Raw genomic sequence first — 24,089 nt, 5'->3', positions numbered from 1 at the left:
CTTAACTTGCTTTTTAAAAATTACAACGTATTTTACTATTAAGTCAATTTTATTGACGGTCTAACAAGTTCTGTACCACATCAATTGGCCTTCATTGGCATTCACCGGGTCTAATAGGAAGGCTGGGCTTATGTATTGAGTTGCAACTTGTCAAAGTCTGCCTTAGACTCATACATCATCTCTGCCATTATATCTAACTTGGTCTTGATGCAATGAAGAAAGCTGAATTCTGACTTTCACAAATAAGTGCAGGCAAACACATCTACATTACTCCAGAACAGTAATGTAGAACAGTGCAGAGCAGTGGATATGCTGAGTTCACCTTTGTGTCTGGGTCACACTGCATTGCAGGTAACGTTTTAAGCACAATAGACAATGCATATTTTATACACAAAGAGTGTTCATGTGTAGAACCTAGGTTTTAAAATTCTTCAATAAACAAAAATGAAACATAAGTAAGATACTGTAGATAGCAGCTCTAGCAACGTCAAGATTAAGAACCTCTTATTTATACTCATATTATACAACAGTTAATTCTGATTGGCAAGTGGCATTCTAAATTTAGTGATCTTTAAATGTATTATCACAGGATATTTAATTGTTTGTGATGATATTACACAGACCTCCTTCACCCTCCATATGCTGGTGTGATGTATCATGATCTTCAAGCAGAAGTGACTGGATGAAATATTCTGAATGATACAAATCCAGCCTGGAATCATAACCACACTATGTTTGTTCGCCTGGCCAGAGGAAAACCGGCCCCTTGACTGAGCCTGGTGTCATGGTATGGTGTCTGTAATGCGCACAACGCAGGAGAATCAGTGCAGAACCGTTTTTTTTGTATAAATCCAACAAAAACACATAGGAAAACTCAGGAGCTACAATAATCTACAACCATGTAAAAAAAAAATGATATGGGACAATAAACAGACATAAAAAAAGGTGGAGCCCAAGGCAAAGATGGAGAGCAGATTGGACCAGGTGACACAGTTGGCCCTGGAGGCTGTGGCAGAGCTGCAGTAATGAGCACCTGAGGGGAAGCCAGGGTGCCAGAGGACTGAGTTGGAGCAGGAGGGAAGGCGGAGCCAGAAAGAGCCGAAGAAAGATGGAGCACAGGAGATGGCTTATAAGTCTGTGGCACAGGCAGAGTGACGTCAGAGGGACAAGAGAGCGCGGTGGAGCTGTAAGGACGATGGTCTTTGGTGGAGCCCAGGAAGAGAGAGGCCAAGCGGATCTGTGGCTGGAGGCGGAGCAGCGGGATCCTCTTTACTAGGCGGAGCTGGAAAACAGAAGACCAGGGGCAATTCATTACCATAGAGTGGGGTCAGAGGGGAACCAGTAGAGGTGGGTCTGCGGTGAGAGAGGGAGGCTGGGTGGGAACTTTGGAGACACAGGTGGCTTTGACTTGGGCTGAGCCAGCGGGGGGATAGAAGACTTTGAGCTGGACATGACCAGCTGGGACTGAAGATTAATGTCAGCATCTTCTTCCAAAGTATAATAACATATTGCAAGCTTGAGTTCTCTGTCTGCGGTGGGCTCTGGCGTCATGTCTGTGCAGAGTGGCAATGGCTGGCTGGGCTCTGGGTCTGGAGTGGGCTTGGTAAGGCCCTCTGCTGAGCCGATGGTGGATGCAGATCCGTTATTCACCAGCACCCCCTCCACAAACGGTGAAATTCCTGAGGACCAACACCGGTCAGGCGTACTTTAGTTTCTGCATTCAAGCTGTTATAATACAAGACACACAGGGCTGTGTATAATAAAGGTGACTTCATTTGAACGACTTAGGGTCTCTGATCCTTACTGACCTTCAAAAATACAAAAAAGCACTATAAAAGTATTATAAAAGTAGCTCATACTTGTGTGCTACATTCCAATATTCTGAAGCCATACACTCAACTTTGTGTTATTAGCCGGAAATATTGCCATCACAGCTTTCAAATCTCACTTGCAGTTGCCATATTCAAACATGAAGATGCATGGCAACAGGTTTGATGTCGATGCCAAACACAAATAGTTATTGAGTCTTTTTTTTGTGTAAATTAGATTTTTAAGATTGCACAATTTACGAAATCAAATAAGCACGCGGGTTCACTAGTAATTAATAAATAAAGGCCAAAAGTAACAATATCAAAATTACACTTGAACAAGGTAGTTAGGGCTGAAAGTAAAACCCTCCAGAACTGGAGTTGAAGGGCATCAAAACTGAATTATAATACAAAATATTTAGATGGGGTTCAGCATGTCGCACATTTACAGGGGATTTACAATGTAAAGACATTTACAGACATTTTAATTAGCTATTTACACAGTTTTCAAAAATTAGACTCTCATAGGCTGACATTCAAACACATAAGTAAAGTTTTTACTAATGTAATGCTTGTTAATGCTGGAACTCTTTAATAATAAGCAGGACTTAATAAATGAAGAAAAAAGCAGTAGGATGTTTAATATATGAGTCACTCCACAGGCCTATTTCTAACCACATTCAGTCTGACACATTTCTATACATTAACTTTTGGCCTGTTTGACACTTTTTATTGATAGGAGTCTTTCGTGAAGACAGCCTGATTCAAACTAATTCGCCTTCACGGCATTTGAGCACATACAGTATGCTAACCGCTATGGCACAGCTCCATACTTGTCTTTTCAAAATGTCACCCAGCACCTATACGTCATTATTCTTTGCACAGGTAAATGAATTTCAGGCCAGAAACAGCTCTTTTTATACCTTGGATAAATATTTTCCCAGTGAATTGCAGTAATGGCACCAAACAAAAAAGCTGATCCTCAATATAAAAAAATAAATAAAAAATACCAGTATCTCTATGCATCATTTGAAGCATCTGTTAAGATGAATAGCTCTGTGATTTGACATTTTCCCCATTTCTGGTAACTTATCGTGGTACAAAATGACCATAAATCTCCTCTGATAAGTGAGCGTTAAAGAGAGAGACTGATAAATGGGAACAATGGCTTTGCTAAGAGCATCTCAGAATGTCTCTGATATTAACAGGTATTTAAAACACATCTGCCAAACAATTCCATGTTTATCCAAGGTCACACCAACATTAAGGGACTTCAACCCTGGATTTGCCAAAATTTGAAAAACGTAGTAGCAAAGAAATCAGATATGCATGAGCAAAACTGTATTCTGCTTTGTTTTCTGAGTTACATCAGTGAAAAATAAAAAAAATTCAGAACTTTTTTATGCCATTAGTCAACACACTACACTGGCTATGCATGACTGTCAGAAAACGGCTCTCTATGAAGTAGACAGGTGTATGCTATCATTTCTTTGTAAGAAAGTATGACTTCCCAAATGTTTTCCAGACAGTCACTAATTAGAAGAGTTTACTCAGTCTGAAGTTGCAAAGTCAAACGTTAGCCTTGAAGAACAATTGCAGAAGTTTGCCGTCATCAAGACAGTTTTAATTATAAAACCCAGGTGTCTGTGGCAGCTGTTTCACTGATAATGCTTTATAGCAGTAGTTTTAAAACTTTGCATAACTCAGCAACTGTTCAAAATAATAAAATAGATATTTAATAAAAAGTTATTCAAATTATTAATGTCTATATTTAATTACTGCCTCGCTGCTGAGTGGTTTGCAATTGCAGCTCTGTGTAGCTTTGTTTTGAATCTCTATCTTGCTGTCATTCTTTGTCACTTAAACAGCTAAATATAACTTAATCTTCACCTTATATCTGATGTTATTTATCATGTTAATCGGACACTGCTAGAACAACGCATTAGCATTTCGCTAGCCTATTAACTTCATTTGTACTTGCTGTTTTTTTCTCTCTTGCGCTCTAGCTTTTACGAGCCAATCAAACAGCTAAAGTAAGCCAGAATAATTCAACACGGCCCAATCAGGCAATGACTTTGCAGGCAGAATTTGTTCTCGAAGGTACCTCACGAGAATTCGGACAGACTTCTGGTTTATAGCCAAATAGAGAGAGCTTTGGTGTTTTAATTTAGTTTTAATTTAGGGATGGGAAACAGTGGTCGAGTAGCCTAATCGAGTACTCGAACGTGACAGCGATCATCGTTCATGAGAACGATGATCGCCCTGAAAAAAAAAAAATTGTCTCTTTTTTATTGGTTATTGCGTCATTTTGCGCGGTACCGGAGGTCTGATTGGTTAGCGTTATACAGCACGCCTCCAGACCGCGGCAAAATAAAGTGAAACTGAGGCGTGCACTATAGTGATGTCTGGAATCACTGTGATCATTAAATGTTTAGTGCAAGATGTGCAGCACCAATCATAACATTATAATGAGGACACGATGGAAAGCTGTAAATGATCTTAGTTCCCCGTGTATCAGCTGATCCACAGAGAAACTAGCGAGAACACTCAGACTAGTGCGTGAAGTTCATGTGCGCATTCGCGTCCTTTTCTGCAGATGCACGTTGTGAGATTACTTTTATGTTGTCTATCTGATGAATCTAATAGAAGAAGCGTTTGGTTGAGCTGAATAAGCTAGCAAAGCGCTGCCTTTATACCGGCTGTTGTTCATTCTCTTCAGTTTCAGCTCAAACGCATAGGCTATTTCATGCTCGACATGATGGGTTAGAGACGTTCATATTCTTTTTAGATAGTCCATTTCTTTCTCAGAATCATTGATATTAGTAATGCACTAGTGCTATACTGTTCTCGTATTTTTTAACAGTAGACCTAGTTTATTTAAAGTTGTTTTTCGTTATGAGTTCGAAAACGCGCAGTGATGTCTGTAGACACTGCGATCATGAATAATAAAATTAAGTGCATGATGCGCAGAGTCAATCTGTCACAGCATTATAATGAGAACAGGATTTTAATAAAATGTTGTTTCTGTGTGCTTTCGTTGTCCGTGTATCAGCATTGTTAAGGGAAGAGCGCATTCAAAATGTTCCGTTTCAAACCCTTCGCCTGTAAAATCTAGCACGCCGAAGTTCACGTGCGCATTCACGTCCTTTTGTGTTGATTTATGTTGTAATGGGTTCATAATAATTTTCATATTAATATTGATATAGGGTGCGTTTGGTTGAGTTTATTAACCAGCTAGCAAGCTCTGCAGGGTGGTGTTATTTCACAGTTTCAGCTCAAAGGCAATGCTCGATATTACTGACTTGGTTATTTGAGGCGGTCATTTTATAAAGATGTTTCTTTTTCAAAGACATTTATGCATCATAATCTAGCAGTTATTTTTTGTTTCATATGTTCATGTTTTCATATACCTGTTTTCATGTCACGCTTGTAATTGTCAACAACCATTTTCATAACAGTTTTCATTATCTCAATGACGGACATGCCCTGCCCCCAAGTCCTCGAGTACTCGTTTTTGAGACCTATCGATGATCGAAATGAGAAATTGACAAAAATGCCCATCCCTAATTTAATTACAACAATAGTTTTTTTTCTTAATAAAATGTCATCAAAGGTGATAAACATTGGAAAAAAATGTACCTTTAAACAGAAACTGCACCAACCGCAAATTTCAGGCGGCATCGTTATTTTTAAGCTCAACTGTCACAGAATGGAAAGCACAGGATTGTGGGATATCAAAAGCAGTAAAGGATACATCTATCCTGCCTTCAAAAACCGATCAGATGATGGTATCTCAGGAGACAGGAAGTGAAGCTAACATTGAATACGGACGTGCATTAATGCCTTCCTACCTTGGAATGTGTCCATCGAAGGCAGCATTTTTAAGTTTTTGGACATTTTGTATGGTATCTTCTGCTGTTATTGTTGCTTGCACTGCTTGCCACAAGTTTAGTGTAGCCTTCTCTGTCATCGGTGAGGGTTTCACATGTGATAAATGCTAGGAAATAGTTAGGCTGACAAAGACGATTTCAGAATTAAAGTCACACACAAGGTTATTTGATTTAATTTTGTGTCTCTGGAAAATGTTAGACATTGTATTATGTAGAATACCATACGTTTTTGTGTCTTTTTGTTAATGAGGGGTTAGCTGAGTGAAATCATTAAATGTGCATTCATAGTGTTGTTATGACATCTTCAATTAAAATATGGGCAATTCAATATGTAAATATAATATGTAATACCTGTAATACCACACTAAGAATAATATTCTTATTAATATACCTGGGATTCTTACCCCAGGTAGGAGCCAACCTACCCCAATAGTGGGTTAAGATAGCCTCTTTGAATAATTCTTCATTTAGTCCTATAACAACTAAATTAGCAAATGTTTCCATTTGTTGCCTATAATAACACATTGCTAAACTTCTATCTAAATATGTTTAAAAATAAAAGTAAATCCACATTGTTCTTAAGGGGAACATTTTCCCCCATGTTCCCCTACAGTAAGAAAAATGGATATGGAGTTGGCCCACTCTTTGCAGCTATAACAGTTTCAGCTCTTCTGGGAAGTCTTTCCACAAGGTTTAGGAGTGTGTTTATGGGATTTTTAACATTCTTCTAGCAGCTCATTTGTGAGGTCAGGCACTGATGTTGGACGAGAAGGCCTGGCTCACAGTCTCCGCTCTAATTCATCCCAAAGGTGTTCTAGTGGGTTCAGGTCAGGACTCTGTGCAGGCCAGTCAAGTTCCTCCACACCAAACTCGCTCATCCATGTCTTTATGGACCGAGACTTTGTGCACTGGTGTGCAGTCATGTTTGGAACAGGAAGGGGCCATCCCCAAAAATGTTCAAAAATGTCTTGGTATGCTAAAGCATTAAGATGGACTTCATTCACTGGAACTAAGGGGCCGAGCCCAACCCCTAAAAAAAAAACACCACACCATAATCTTACCTTTCTACACACTGTTCTTGAGCTAATCTGAAGGCCACATGAAGTTTGGAGGTCTGTAGCTATTGACTCTGCAGAAAGTTGGGGACTTCTGTGCACTGTGAGCCTCAGCATACGCTGACCCCACTCGATTTTCCGTGGCCTACCACTTCGTGGCTGAGTTGCTGTTGTTCCCAATTGCTTCACTTTGTTATAACACCACTAACAGTTGACCATAGAATATTTTTTAGTGAGGAAATTTTATGAATGGACTTATTGCACAGGTGGCAACCTATCACAGTACCACGCTTGAGTTCACTGAGCTCCTGAGAGTGACACATTCTCTCACTAATGTTTGTAGAAGCGTCTGCATGCCTAGTGCTTGATTTTATACACCTGTGGCCATGAAGTGATTGGAACACCTGAATTCAGTGATTTGGAGGGGTGTCCCAATACTTTTGGCAATATGGTGTAATTTTCAGTCTGTTTTAAAGTCAACTACAAACCAAGGAACCAGATAAAATCCTTAAAGACAATTTGTTAAATTGTAAATATGCTTCTCTCCTCACATATTGACGAGATAAAATTATCATTGTGCTAATGGAAAGATTCTCTCTGGATTTTAGTTTGTGCTCTGAATTAATTATAGCCTCGAAAATCACTTACGACTAATACCTCTGGCGAGCCTCTGGGAATAACTAACCTAACAAAGACTGTGTTTCAGTTTCTAAATTGCCTAAGCATAAATTGAGAAGAAAAAAATAGAACTTTGTCCTGATTAGGTGAGTGTCATTCTGAAATTTAGGACGGGGCTATTGAGCTACAAAGATTGACCTATATCAGGTGTTCTTGCAGAATGACAAAATACAGTTTTGCACTACATGCTGAGACTGTGAAATGTTTTAACCCGCCTGAAATAGCAGTGTTCTTAAAATGAATTATTAGCGATATTTGCAAATCACATATGAGCCATAATATATCGAAAAATTATAATGTTAAAGGAGTGAATGCATTTTCGGATCTTGCTGGTATGTTTCTTGAGATTAGCTAATGAATTTAGCTTTTTTTGAACTAAAACAATACTTGTAAAAAGGATAATTGTCAATCCGTGTTAAAAACACTTAGTTTCAAGGGGCAGCTACCAATTGCCAGTAGTATAGAGATAGATAGAAGCAGCTCACACAGCAATCACTTTCAAACCAAGTTAAGTTTTTGTTGGTCAACACAGCGAATTTGCGTGACCAACTTGAACATGAGCTAACTTTTTCACCCCCACGCAAAACTCCCAAACACAAAGAATCTTTTTGAAATGACTGGAGTTTCCCCCATTACATTTTGCAGAGCAAGAATAATTGTATCCACATCTTAGATTATCCTCTTTATTTATTTAATTATTTATGGCATTTGTATAATTAAAAAGAATGGCTGAGGTATTAGCATGTTGTTCATTTATTGATGTTGCTTTAAAAAGATCCGACTTGGATAAGTTTGTTACATCAAACTTGTTGCTTTCTTTTTGGGTAAAATATATAGTATATTTGTGCTACCGAAATTGTAGATAAATTAAGCTACATTTTGACAAAAGGAGTTAAATAACCCCATGGACAAAAACATTGAAAGTATCAGTACCATATTCTGGGTTCAGAACATCATAGACAACTGAGGGTTGGGATATTTTTAACTTTTATTTTAACTTATTCTATCTTATTTTAGTTCTGTTCTGTAACTGTGAGAAAGCAACAAACTAGCAACCACACAAAACACCTTGGATTTTCTTTTGCTTGTAAATACTATTCCTAAATGTTAAGTTTGTGTTAAAATAACTAAGTTATCACACCCCAAATATAGCATAATGCCATGCAGCACAATGGAATTAATGCCAAATCCCTGTCTCCCAATCGCCTTCTCTTACATTCACACATTCAAACTCCTCTAGACAAATTCTAATGTGTCACTATTCAGCAGTCATAGGGCTGTGAGGAAACTGCTATGCTCAATCTAGACGGGTAATTACAGTCCGATGTTGAGAGACCACTGTCAGAAACTTAGCAGGGTGCCTCTGTTTACTCTGTCAGAACACTGGCATTTACTGTAATTACAGCTTGGCCGTAGAAAACACTATGTAAAACATTACATCTCAAACTCACAGTTTGCAGGAGGAAGACTGAGCTGAGTTTTGTGTATATCTCATAATTAATTTGTTAAAATTGGCCTTCTGATCTACCCTGTACTGCTGTGGATTTATACATTTTGATCCATGTTCTCTTGTAATTGTTACTAGGCACGGAGCAAAATGGCATTACCTAGCACCAAAGTTGGAGTTTTAAGACTTGAGAAAAGGCTCTCATGTTCACTCAAGGAACAAGAGAATAATGTAACTTACTTCCACATGCACAACATTTGTGCTTCTGAAGCCACAATATCTTGTAAAAGGGCAAAATCCAAATTGACGCGTCTCGCTTCAGCTGTCTCAAGAGCTAAAGCAGGATCCTGTTCTGTAAAATGCCATATTTAGTATTTTTGTGGTGTATTGAATTCTCTGACCCACCAAATTATGTGACCCTATTAGGGTAACGAGTTTAGGGTTAGGATTAACATTGGGTTTAGGAGTAGGTCGGATTAGTTCAATACAGCGCCTACTAAGAGGCAACAACGTTGGCGATGATATTGAATATGACTGATCAACTGAATGACATTTGGTCTTAACATAGCTATGTATGTGACAGAATAATAAACTATGCTGTGCAGAAACTCATGAATTGTGCTCTTATTTAGTTGTGCTACCACCGTTTAGTGATGTCATTGTTTCTTCTGGGAAAACTGAAGTTATTTAGTCAGTGTTGGTCAAAGCGCCTTTTAATTGTCGTTTTGAATATGACAATTATTCATTTACAAATAAAGCATTGCTCAAGAGTGATTGAGGGATAGACATATTGTTGAGCCCCCCACTGATATTGAAATTCTAAGGGGTGAGAAAGATGTTGTCTGAGACAGTTTGCTCCATGGCACATTATAGGCTGCTGACAGCAGGGGGTTTTGCCACTGAGAAACAAGATTTTCTGAAGTGTGGCTGAAGCCCTTATGGAGGAAGCTGCACAGACACATTGACTTGACACTGAAATACTAAACAACTAAGTGGGTCAAACTTCACAGCAAAAAAAAATTCACAGCACATTCAGTCCATTTAAAAAAACATGTAGAATCGACCTATCAATTGGTCACAATAGAAGCCAAGTTTAAATTTAGGTAGTGTCGTGTCTCAATCCCATCCACCACTTTAGGAATCGCACGGCGAACCTGCAAGCGTTGACATGTCAGGAGTGCAAAATAACCAATCTGTAGGTCATGAACAATATTTTGAATGAAATATCAACAAGAATCAAAAACCACGTCTTCTCCGTTTTATTTGTCGTCACAGACATGCACTAACCCGCATGTTTTCGGGCTCTTAGTGAAACAGTGTGCATATTTGGACAAATATAGATTTATTCTAGCTGCCGGGACAGCGCGGGTTGTCACGGGCAACCTAACACGCGTCGCTCGGCACTTCAGATGCGCGGTCGAGACTATGAAACCTCAAATGGGGTTGAGTTCCTTCGCTTATACCCCGATCTAGTTTCTTTTCTGGTGCACCAGAAAAGGGGCTACTTTGGCTGATAAGCCTGGGTGACCTGAGGATTACAGTGGGGCATCCCCGCCGAGTACATCTCCGTGGGCCCCCCACTCCTCTATCGCATCGCAAGCATGTAGAGACTGTTTGTGGGTGGTTCTTGTTCTCTCATGAGACCATAACCACGTCGGCGCATTGTTCATCTTGCCAAACAGTGTGCATATTTGGACAAATATAGATTTATTCTACAACCCCAAATCAGAAAAAGTTGGGACAGTATGGAAAACGCAAATTAATTAAAAAAGAAGTGATTTCTAAATTTACTTTGACTTGTATTTCATTGACAAGACAATATGAACACAAAATATTTCATGTTTTGTCTGGTCAACTTCATGTAATTTGTAAATATGCATCCTTTCCTGTCATTCAGACCTGCAACACATTTAAAAAAAAGTTGGGACAGGAGCAATTTAGGGCTAGTAATGAGGTAAAATGGTTAAATAATGATGTGATTTGAAACAGGTGATGTCAACAGGTGATTGTAATTATGATTTGGTACAAAAGCAGCATCCAAGAAAGGTCTAATCCTTTAGGAGCAAATATGGGCCGAGGATCGCCAGTTTGCCAACAAATACGTGAGAAAATTATTGAAATGTTTAAAAACAATGTTCCTCAAAGAAAGATAGGAAGAGATTTGGATATTTCACATTCAACAGTGCATAACATAATTAAAAGATTCAAGGAATCTGGAGGAATTTCAGTGCGTAAAGGACAAGGGCGCAAGCCTAAGCTGAACAACCGTGATCTCCGATCCCTCAGGCGGCACTGCATCAAGAATCGTCATTCATCTATAAGCGATATCACCACATGGGCTCAGGACTACTTTGGCAAACCTTTGTCAAGTACCACAATACGTAGTTACATCCACAAATGCCAGTTAAAACTGTACTGTGCCAAAAGGAAGCCCTATGTTAACAGTGTCCAGAAGCGCCGTCGACTTCTCTGGGCTCGGAGGCATCTGGGATGGACCATCACACAGTGGAAACGTGTACTGTGGTCAGATGAATCAGTATTTCAGGTATTTTTTGGGAGGAATGGACGCCGTGTGCTCCGGACCAAAGAAGAAAAGGATCATCCAGACTGTTACCAGCAACAAGTCCAAAAGCCAGAGTCTGTCATGGTATGGGGTTGTGTCAGTGCCCTTGGCAAAGGTAACTTGCACTTCTGTGAAGGCACCATTAATGCTGAAAAGTACATAGAGATTTTGGAGCATAATATGCTGCCTTCAAGAAGACATCTTTTCCAGGGATGTCCATGCATATTTCAACAAGACAATGCAAAACCACATTCTGCACACATTACAAAGTCCTGGCTGCGGAGGAAGAGGGTACGGGTACTTGACTGGCCTGCCTGCAGTCCCGACCTGTCTCCAATTGAGAATGTGTGGCGCATTTTGAAGCGCAAAATGCGACAACGAAGACCCTGTACTGTTGCCCACCTTAAGACTTGTTTGCAGGAACAATGGGACAAAATTACACCTGAAACACTTCATCACTTGGTGTCTTCAGTCCCTAAACGTCTTTTAAGTGTTGTGAAAAGGAATGGCAACATTACAAAGTGGTAAATGCTTTACTGTCCCAACTTTTTTTGAAATGTGTTGCAGGTCTGAATGACAGGAAAGGGTGCTAATTTACAAATGACATGTTGACCAGACAAAACATGAAATATTTTGTGTTCATATTGTCTGCAATGAAATACAAGTCAAAGTAAATTTAGAAATCACTTCTTTTTTTTTGTTGCGTTTTCCATACTGTCCCAACTTTTTCTGATTTGGGGTTGTAGCTGCCTGACAGCGCGGGTTGTCACAGGCAACCACACGCACGTCACTTGGCTCTTCAGATGCGCGGTCAATACCATGAAACCTCTCTGGTGCATACGGTGTGCATATTTGGACAAATATAGATTTATCATCACATGTTTGTAAAATATTTCGTCATACAGAATAACATTTAATTTTCATTTCTCACTGAATTAGCCTATGCTGATCTGAAGAGCTGAATTACATTCAGAGCGATCTCTGTCTGTTCTTCCTGCTGCACGCCACTTATGATCTCAGAGCTCTCTCATTTGCTGTACTCATCCCTCATCTCATTTCTCTGTTGTAAACATTGCCAACGTGTGAACCAAGAACATGTCTCAGAACTGCTGTAACTGCTGCTGTCGGTATCGCTATCCATGTCACCTGTGTCTGTGCATTGCCAGTTTGCAAATTAGCTAATTCTAATGCGCCTAATGACACTCCCCTATTTATGCAAGCCATTCCCTCTTTCCACACAATAGCCATCCTGCCTTTTCACAGTCGACCCGCCCCTTTTTGGAAGCCTTTTTAAATCGAAAGTGTGAAAAAACCCTGCTGCAGCAGGGGGGTTTCATGACCCTTTAAATCTTTTTCAATTAACTTTATAGGGAATGAAAAAATACATCAAATTGAACCACTGAAAACAAGGGTTTAACAGAAAGTGCTAACACAGTTACGAAACTGTCTGTACGAAACTTTTTCTCCATCCATCTAGCTCTCCAACCAAGTTCTGAGAAACACTTTTAGTACATCATATATAACTTTCCATTCAGTTATGTTTATAATTCACACTTCAACTTGTACCGCAGCTGGAAGTACTTCATCTTGTGCTGATGATATCAAAGCACTTTGAGAGCATCCATGCCTTGCACTTAACAAGAGACCTCTAAGCCTCTAATGTACCTAGTATAGCCACTAAAGTATATACCAGGAGGAGAAAGAGTACGTAATAGGCCTCAGTTCCAGCAGCTTGTAAGAGTCGCTGTGTGACGCCTCACTTAACTACTGCACTGGGGGGATTTTCCCCATGGTGGTTCATAGATGGCATGGAGGGAAAGATTATTACACTGCCATGAAGAATGCAGCTGGGCATCTAGAGTTAGCCACTATTTTTCATACAGAGCCCACAGACACGATAAGCGTAATTTACGTTGTCTCATGTCCCCGTTCTTATTTTGCCATGTCTGATTTTGTCCCTATTACTTTATGAAATAGCTCACAGCAGGGATTTATCTAATACAGGGGAAGCATCTGCTGTTAAGCAGAAGTTTTCATTTCATTCATGATAAACGGCAGTAATGGGGTGGCAATACAGAGACGATTGTTTGTTTTTTACTTTTAATGTTTTGTTGTCACGAGTCATGGAAAATGATCTCTACAGTACACAGCTCTGTTAGCCTTCCAATACAGTCTCTTTGTCAAACATTAAGATTTTAATTGTGACCTTGTTTCGTGTAATTGTTATTTCTCACAATGTGCCTTTGTTTCTTGTAATTGCAAGTTTTTTTCTCATAATTTCTATTATATTTCTCGTAGTTCATGACAACTTTTAATTGCGACTTATCAGAATGAGCCCTAGCTCCTAGAGGCAAAGCCTCACTGCACATCTCATAGTGTCGCATGGTGTTTTGGTTGGTTCATGTTTCATGTTTTTAGGTTATGTTCACTGTCATGTTCTTAGTTTGCCATGTTCACTGTCTTGTTTCTTAGTTTGCTTTTTTCTCTGTCATGCACTTCCTGGTCTTGTCATGTGACTCCCATGCACTCATTTGATCTTGTGTCTTGTTCTGTCATTGGTTCATTGTTTGATCACTGTTCACAGGTGTCACTTGTCTTGTCATTAGTCTCTGTGTATTTAAGCCCTCATGTTTGCCGTGTGTCTTTGTCTGATATTGATGGTGTAATCACTGTTGATGAGTTTTATGGTTTGGTTTGCCAAGTCTTTTTTTGTATTACCAAGCCAAGTCTTTGTTTTATATTTTGAATTTTGATTTGGGAATAAACTGCACCTGGGTTCTTCAACTTGCCTCTCAGTGGATTAATGTTACACACAGGTTGGAGCAATGGCTTCCCTCACCCAGTGTGACAATTGTTTGCTTGGTGGCGGCTGCCCCCCGTTGCCCCCCGGTTATAGTATATTAAAGATTTCCTGAGATTTCAATGAGGTCATGGGAGAGCAATTGTGAATGGTAGTGAATCAATTAAATTACAGAATAGTTTAAATGACAAGTACAATGACAATGTCCAAATTTCATTCATACCATGAGGAACATACTTTTTTAATGGTTTCCAAGTTCCTCATCAAATGTATTAGCTATTCAAACAGTATGTGATTTTGAACGTAGTTTCTGTCTCGAAATTGGTCACGCACCTCATGGGCTAGAGCAATGGCATCCCTCATCCAGTGTGACATTGTTTGAAGGTTCGATCAGAGGGTGCTTCCTGACTGGAGCCCCATCAATCAGGGCATGGCAAGCCGGTATGGTGGCCACAAATACCCTGAAAGTAACAGGGCATGTGTCTACTGATAACTTTTCCTGCAGAAACTCCAGCACTGAAACAATCTGGCAGTGAACTGGGTCTGCATGGCGTGCAGTACACCACCTTTCAAAGACACCCCATTTAAGGGCATAGATCCTTCTTGTGGAGGGAGCCCTAGCACTCAGAATAGTCTGTACGGAATCAGCTGGAAGCCCAGCATCTCTCAGTTGGTCTTCCTTAGGGGCCAAACATGAAAATTCCAAAGCTCGAGCCGAGGATTAAATTTTGTCGCCTGAGACAGAAGGTCCCTCCTATTCGGAATCGCCCAGAGCGAGCCATTGAGGAGGGATATTATCTCTGAGAACCAAATTCTGGCCTTCCAATGAGGTGCTATCAATAAGAGGCAAGACCCTTGGCCAGGACCCCCGGGTGCAGAGCAATCGGTGGAAACGCATACAGGTGCAGGGTGGACCATGCATGCGCCATGGCATCCAGACCCAGGAGGGCATTGAGATGAAGAGATCCACCTCTGCTTTGTAAAATCTCTCCCAAATCGACCTGAGGCATCATCATATAACCGCACAATGTATATGGTTTCCCCCATGAATGAGTTAACTTGTCATGGAAGTCTTCAAAGAAGAGATGAGACAGTCGCTCAGGCCATGGGACAGAAATATATACAGGTGCTGGTCATATAATTAGATTACCATCAATAAGTTGATTTCACTAATTCCATTCAAAAAATAAAACTTGCATATTATATTCATTCATTACACACATACTGATATATTTCACATGTTTATTTATTTTAATTTTGATGATTATAACAGACAACTAAGGAAAATCCCAAATTCAGTATCTCAGAAAATTAGAATATTGTGAAAAGGTTCAATATTGAAGGCCCCTGGTGCCACACTCTAATCAGCTAATTAACTCAAAACACCTGCAAAGGCCTTTAATGGTCTCTCAGTCTAGTTCTGTAGGCTACACAATCATGGGGAAGACTGCTGACTTGACAGTTGTCCAAAAGACGACCATTGACACCTTGCACAAGGAGGGCAAGACACAAAAGGTCATTGCAAAAGAGGCTGGCTGTTCACAGAGCTCTGTGTCCAAGCACATTAATAGAGAGGCGAAGGGAAGGAAAAGATGTGGTAGAAAAAAGTGTACAAGCAATAGGGATAACCGCACCCTGGAGAGGATTGTGAAACAAAACCCATTCAAAAATGTGGGGGAGATTCACAAAGAGTGGACTGGAGCTGGAGTCAGTGCTTCAAGAACCACTACGCACAGATATATGCAAGACATGGGTTTCAGCTGTCACATTCCTTGTGTCAAGCCACTCTTGAACAACAGACAGAGTCAGAAGTGTCTCGCCTGGGCTAAAGACAAAAAGGAAAAAAAGTGGTCCAAAGTTATGTTCTCTGATGAAAGTAAATTTTGCATTTCCTTTGGAAATCAGGGTCCCAGAGTCTGGAGGAAGAGAGGAGAGGCACACAATCCACGTTGCTTGAGGTCCAGTGTAAAGTTTCCACAGTCAGGGATGGTTTGGGGTGCCATGTCATCTGCTGGTGTTGGTCCGCTGTGTTTTCTGAGGTCCAAGGTCAACGCAGCCGTATACCAGGAAATTTTAGAGCACTTCATGCTTCCTGCTGCTGACCAACTTTATGGAGATGCAGATTTCATTTTCCAACAGGACTTGGCACCTGCACACAGTGCCAAAGCAACCAGTACCTGGTTTAAGGACCATTTGTATCCCTGTTCTTAATTGGCCAGCAAACTCGCCTGACCTTAACTCCATAGAAAATCTATGGGGTATTGTGAAGAGGAAGATGCGATATGCCAGACCCAAAAATGCAGAAGAGCCATTATCAGAGCAACCTGGGCTCTCATAGCAGTGCCACAGACTGATCGACTCGCCGCCATGCCACGCCGCATCACTGCAGTAATTCAGGCAAAAGGAGCCCCAATTAAGTATTGAGTGCTGTACATGCTCATACTTTTTATGTTCATACTTTTCAATTGGTCAAGATTTCAAAAAATCCTTTCTTTGTATTAGTCATGGGTAATATTCTAATTTTATGAGATACTGAATTTGGGATTTTCCTTAGTTGTCTGTTATAATCATCAAAATAAAAAAAATAAACATTTAAAATATATCAATCTGTGTGTAATGAATGAATGTAATATACAAGTTTCACTTTTTGAACGGAATTAGTGAAATAAATAAACTTTTTGATGATATTCTAATTATATGACCAGCACCTGTGTTCTCTAATTTTGAGCACTTAGGGATCTCTTGTTCTTGTGGTGAGTCTAGTTGTAACCTGGCCACTGCACAAGTCACCACCTCGAGTAGTACCTCTTGCGCTTTATCGCCGCAGGAGGAACGCTCCGAGGCAGCACACTGAAAATCCATCTCGCCAAAAACAAGAAATGCAGCGTCCTCGCCTGGAGCGAGAGAATAGTGCTCTTACTCGCCACGCTCGAACGCAAGAGCAGCATGCTCTTCCCCCAAAAACTCAAAGCAGAACTATGTGTATCATAATTAGGAATGGGCCGTGAACACGGAGGCACACATCTCCTTACTGTTTGTGACATGATGTTTAAAAAAATTTCTGAAAAAATTCTGCAGATTGACAACTGAAACTCTAACTCCTAACAAAGTGGACTGATAGAGAGTGTAGCACACACACACAATGCAGTCTCTGAAGACAAAGAAACCTGAAGGCGCACCTGTTTCACATCTATTTATAGCCTCTCAGGAGCACGCATTCCAATGATGTGAGGTTATTTAAAGCCAAGTTCTTGGCCTGTTTGCCACACATACTTCACGACTGGTCAAACAAAGATGTTTTATAGCGCATGGCGCAGCATTGATAGCTTCTGAAAGGAAATGCAAAGTTGGAAGCAAACATTTTGCAAGCAAAAACAAAGTTTCTCGGTGGACTGCAAAACATTTCTGAGAGAACACAAAAGACTTATTATTTTTCCTCGCATCTCATATTTTTTTCCACAACCATGTCCCTTTAGGGGCTCCGTAGAAGCAGGATTCAAGAGAATCAGTTGAGAATCTTTTATAACAGGCCAGTTGGGATTTCTTACAGCTCCACAACTTTGCAGTCAAATTGTATGATTGGTTTGGGCCTTCAACCAACATATAATTCTGAACTTTAAAGAAGGTTTAAAGAGCAATTTACTGCCGTGTGGAACTTGAAATAAGTGAGCTCTAATCTTTACCCTGAATTTATATTTATTATTTGCAATTTCTTTTTTATTTAACGTCTGACCCGTTTGTCATATTTCTCAACACCCTGAAAATATAAATATCACATTGCTGATCACATATTTCTTTAAATTATATATTTCAGGAACATTTTTCTAATAAATATGACTATTAAAACCATTCCACATGGTTTCCCACTGCTGATCCGTTGTCATTTTATTTCTCATCCGAACCACAGTGCCAGGAAGCTGCCATATTCTTTTAAAATAGTGTATTTACAAGACCAGCAGACTAATCTTTCAAAAGCATGAAAATCGATGCCCTTCTCGGCCCCCCTCTGCGTGAATTATGCACAGTATCACACTTTGCTTGGCGAGTGCAGAGGACTGATCCAATATGCCTCGACCCGCTAATGTTAGAGCAGAGAGGAACTTCAAGGCAATGCCAACATGGCATTAAATATGTGTTTAGGAGAAACTGAGGCGCAAAGTAGTGCATTAACCTGTTGGGTAGGTAAGAACACAGATTGTCCTGTTTTCACAATTTTGGAATTTTTTTTCGTCAAAGTTGTAAATAAAATAGATTATTTGAGTCCATTTTTACAAGAAAATACAACCCCAATTCAAAAAAAAAGTGGGATACTGTGTAAAATGTAAATAAAAACAGAATTAAATGATTTGCAAATATCATATGTTATTCACAATACAACATAGAAAACATATCAAATGTTTAAACTGAGGAAACGTACCATTTTATGCAAAAAATAAGGTCATTTTGAATTGGGACGGGGGAAACAAATGACTGGAAAAATGTTACTAAAAAGAAACAGCTGGAGAAAACAACTAATTAGGTTAATTGGCAACAGGTCAGTAACATGATTGGGTATAAAAAAGACTATCTTACCCGTCCACACAGAGACGCGTTTAGCTGTACACGTAAAATTTTTGTATCGTATTAGCATTTCAGCCAGATGGATCCGGCGTTTTAGGAGCCCGAAACCAGTATTTTTTCAAACCGGGTCCACCAGAGTGGATAAATCTGAAACCGACACCCTTGCGTTTTCGTGTGTACAGCCAATCCGTATATTTTGTGAAACGGTGATGTCATCACACCACGTCCCGCACGGTAAAGACTAGAAGGGATAAAACTACGGGCACTTGGCTTGCACTAATCAATATTTCGTCATTTAATTACTGTATTTGCATTATTGTAAGGGTAGGTTTAGGGTTGGGGTAGTTGTACTAGGCGTTAATAAAACATCTGGTAAGTAGCAAATTTATTTATTGTTATTTTATTGTGAGATTTTGCCTCACTTCCAACCGTTGCTGTACCCCTTCTAGACACAATTCTTCTTCTCCATTTTTTGTGTATTTCTGTGGCAAAATTACAGCACCACATACTGGCCTGACATGTATACTATTATCGTTCTGAGTCGGCTTCAGTGGTTTCATGTGTACGCAGATCATTCTTGAGACGAGGGAAAAAAAAGATTGGATAGGGAAAGCTCTGGCTTCATGTGGATGTGGCCTAAGAGAGGCAAAGTCTCTCAGAAGTAAGGATTTCACCAATCTGTCAAAAACTGCATTTACAAATTATGGAACAATTTCAGAATATTATTTCTCAACGTAAAATTGCAATGACTTTGAATATCTCATCATCTACAGTACATAATATCATCAAAAGATTCAGAGGATCTGGAGAAATATCTGTGCGCAAGAGTGAACAAGGGTGAAAATCAATATTGGATGCCCGTGATCTTCAGGCCCTCAGGCAGCACTGCATTAAAAACAGGCATAATTCTGTGATGGAAATCAGAAAATGAGACTCAAAAAAACGCATCCAGAAATTATTATCTGTGTACACAGTTCGCTGTGCCATTTACAAATGCAGGTTAAAGCTCTATCATGCAAAGAAGAAGCCATACACTCACCTAAAGGATTATTAGGAACACCAGTTCAATTTCTCATTAGTGCAATGATCTAATCAACCAATCACATGGCAGTTGCTTCAATGCATTTAGGGGTGTGGTCCTGGTCAAGACAATCTCCTGAACTCCAAACTGAATGTCAGAATGGGAAAGAAAGGTGATTTAAGCAATTTTGAGCGTGGCATGGTTGTTGGTGCCAGACGGGCCGGTCTGAGTATTTCATAATCTGCTCAGTTACTGGGATTTTCACGCACAACCATTTCTAGGGTTTACAAAGAATGATGTGAAAAGGGAAAAACATCCAGTATGCGGCAGTCCTGTGGGCGAAAATGCCTTGTTGATGCTAGAGGTCAGAGGAGAATGGGCCGACTGATTCAAGCTGATAGAAGAGCAACTTTGACTGAAATAACCACTCGCTACAACCGAGGTACTGCTATACAAAGCATTTGTGAAGCCACAACACACACAACCTTGAGGCGGATGGGCTACAACAGCAGAAGACCCCACCGGGTACCACTCATTTCCACTACAAATAGGAAAAAGAGGCTACAATTTGCACAAGCTCACCAAAATTGGACAGTTGAAGACTGGAAAAATGTTGCCTGGTCTGATGAGTCTCGGTTTCTGTTGAGACATTCAGATGGTAGAGTAAGAATTTGGCATAAACAGAATGAGAACATGGATCCATCATGCCTTGTTACCACTGTGCAGGCTGGTGGTGGTGGTGTAATGGTGTGGGGGATGTTTTCTTGGCACACTTTAGGCCCCTTAGTACCAATTGGGCATCGTTTAAATGTCACGGCCTACCTGAGCATTGTTTCTGACCATGTCCACCCCTTTATGACCACCATGTACCCATCCTCTGATGGCTACTTCCAGCAGGATAATGCACCGTCACAAAGCTTGAATCATTTCAAATTGGTTTCTTGAACATGACAATGAGTTCACTGGACTAAAATGGCCCCCACAGTCACCAGATCTCAACCCAATAGAGCATCTTTGGGATGTGGTGGAATGGGAGCTTCGTGCCCTGGATGTGCATCCCACAAATCTCCATCAACTGCAAGATGCTATCCTATCAATATGGGCCAACATTTCTAAAGAATGCTTTCAGCACCTTGTTGAATCAATGCCACGTAGAATTAAGGCAGTTCTGAAGGCGAAAGGGGGTCAAACACAGTATTAATATGGTGTTCCTAATAATCCTCTAGGTGAGTGTATGTGAACATGATCCAGAAATGCCACCGTATTCTCCGGGGTGTGTCCAGGCAAAATCCTCGTCTCTGCCAGAGATTCTACAAATACAGGGGAGGAATGTTGTCCCATTCATGTCTGATACAGGACACTAGCTGCTCAACAGTCATGGGTCTTTGTCGTATTTTTCATTTCATGATGCACCAAATGTTTGCAATTGGTGAAAGCGTTAAGCACCCGGACTCTACTACAAAGCCATGCTGTTAGATGCAGTATGCAGTAAATTCTGTATAATCCTGTGGTCAGACTTTAAAATTATTTTTGAAAACCATGGACGCTGTGTCCTCCGGGCTAAAGAGGAGAGGGACCATCCGGCTCGTTATCAGCACTGCATTCAAAGTCCTGCATCTCTGATGGTATGGGGGTGCATTAGTGCCTATGGAATGAACAGCTTGCACATCAGGAAACTTATGCTTCCATCCAGAGGTCACCTTTTTCAGTAAAGGCCTTGCATATTTAGCAAGACAATGCTTTACTGCATACTGCATCTAACAGCATGGCTTCGTAGTGGCTTTCGTGCTTAACGCTCAACGCTTTCACCAATTGCAAACATTTGGTGCATCATGAAATGAAAAATACGTCAAAGACCCATGACTGTTGAGCAGCTAGAGTCCTGTATCAGACAACGTTCCTCTCCTGTATTTGTAGAACCTGTAGCAGAGGCGAGGATTATCCACATCAAGCAGAGATCTTGGCAGACAGATTCAGGCAGAGATCGTACAAGGAATCGTACATCTGCTGAAGCACAAACTTGTTCTTCTCAACAAGATTGCCTGGTCAAGAGATATAATTGTAAAGAACAGCGAGTTATTTGCTTTATCCAATATTCTTCATTGGCAAAAAACATTGAAGTTATAATTCAGAAATACTAAGCATAAGCATCCTCATAATAATAATAATATTAGTTAGGTTCGGCATCTATCTGCCTGTTCTTAAAATATCTTTCTGCCTCTGTTTGGGTTTTACTTTTACATAAAAAACTAAATAAACCCCAGCATGTTGTCAATTAGGTACTTTTATTTTTTATTGACATGGCAAATTGTAGCAATAATGACAGTGCTCTAACAACAGTTGTTAGCTGAATACCTTAATAAACAACAATTGATGCTGAAGATTATATAGATATACTGAAGACCAGTGAAATATCTTCACAGTCCTCTATGATGTCTTTACGTCCTTCATTATGTGTGTATTCTGAGTTTCTCTCTGCAGATGATGAGGTTATGGGATATGACAGTATCGGGTTTAGAGTTTGTGTCTGTATTTGATTATGTAAAAACAATTATGTTTTTGAAGGCCAAAATTAGCAAAAATGTACAGTATGTGATCCCTTCACCATGTTAAAAGGAAAAAATTATATACAGTCATGGGATAGCTTTATTGTTTTTTTGTGACCGGTTATGTTTAGGCATAACGTGATAATTTAAAAACAACATGGATCATAAATTCAATATCTCTTTTACTCACTTTGTGGAGTAGGGTAGATGAGTATCTTTGACTGAACAGTGCTGCTCACACTTACATGTTCTATTAAACTAAAAAAGAGAAAAATACATGATTGGTAGGAAACCAGTTACATATACAGTTGTATATTCATTTTAAGAAAGAAATGATTTACCTGTTGAGAGTGTGTTGACAGTCTGTGTCGTTGTAGAGCTGAGATCCAGATAATCACTAATGAAGTGGCTTTGACAGTTAAAGATTTGAAAAACAAAGAACCCTAAACTCTAACACAAAGAACCATTTCAGCATATAAAGGGTTCTTCAGGATGATACAGTTCTAAATAGAACTGATGCTATACATGTAAAGAACCTTTAAAGAACCATCTTTATTTAGAGTTTACCTTTTGGCAATTATAAGTGTGGAGGTTGTCAACAATGCATTTTTTGTATAAAACACAAACTTTCAATCATCCCTGTATAGGAAAAATTAAGATCCGACGAACGATTTCCCTTGTGGCCTTTGTTACATGGGCAAAACAAGCAGACAGCTTAAATCTTGTATTGCCGAACATCGAAGTGCCATCAGGCATCATGACCCTAGAAGTCCAGTAGCACAATTTTTTAATTTTAAATTGAGACAGTCGATTTCTACTTTGCAATACATGTATATTGGCATTGAAGCAGTCAAAAAAACAAAACAAAAAAACTCAAAGAGGTTGTGATATTAACAAATTGCTTTTAAATTGCATTTTTGATTTATGCTTTACATACATGATCAATTAATGGTCTTGACGAAGAGTTTGAGAGTTTGTATGTTTGGATTTATTACATAATTTCAGATTTTTTTTGGTGTGTGTATATAATGTAATATAATATAATTTAATATATATATATATATATATATATATATACACACACTATATTGGCAACAGTTTTGGGATGCTTTCTTTTACATTCACATGAACTTTAAAGTCCCTGTAAAGTCAAAATTGAATATGTGTTCTGAGTTTGTCACACCACAGACAAATGTGTTATTAACCACCCAGCCAAATTTGAATCATAAAAAAATCCACCAAGTAAATAAAAATAGCTTATCAAAATCTTGAAAAAATAAATAGCATTCTCTGCTCTCAAACGCTGGGGGCGTGTCCGCCGTCGGGGCTGAATCCACGCCCACTCGAGGGAAAGCTGCCGTAAGACTAAGAGCACACATGACAACACTCTCGTACAGCTCACGATGGCACCAGATGTCGGCGGGATGGGAGGATGAAGGCCGGTGCGGGAGATAATCAGTTCGGGCCCCATTCTGCAGCGGATTATCAGTGAATCCTAGTACCCAGTTAAAAGTTTGTAAAACTATCCGGTGTAAAGTCACTACAGAGGCAGGTATTGGTGGTGATCCTCAGCTCTCCATTAAGGTAGATGTTCACAAAATGAATCCACCTCTTATTGATATGCTTTTTTTGTGTGTAAGCTGTTTTGTAAGTTGTAGGCTGTAGTAACTAACGGTAGTGACAGTAACTCGCAATCGAGCGGGGGAACTGATGCGAATGTG

The sequence above is a fragment of the Gobio gobio genome (assembly GCF_949357685.1).
Source record: "Gobio gobio genome assembly, chromosome: 8".
In the NCBI taxonomy this organism is placed as follows: Eukaryota; Metazoa; Chordata; class Actinopteri; order Cypriniformes; family Gobionidae; genus Gobio; species Gobio gobio.
Note: the sequence above shows the minus strand (reverse complement) of the source record.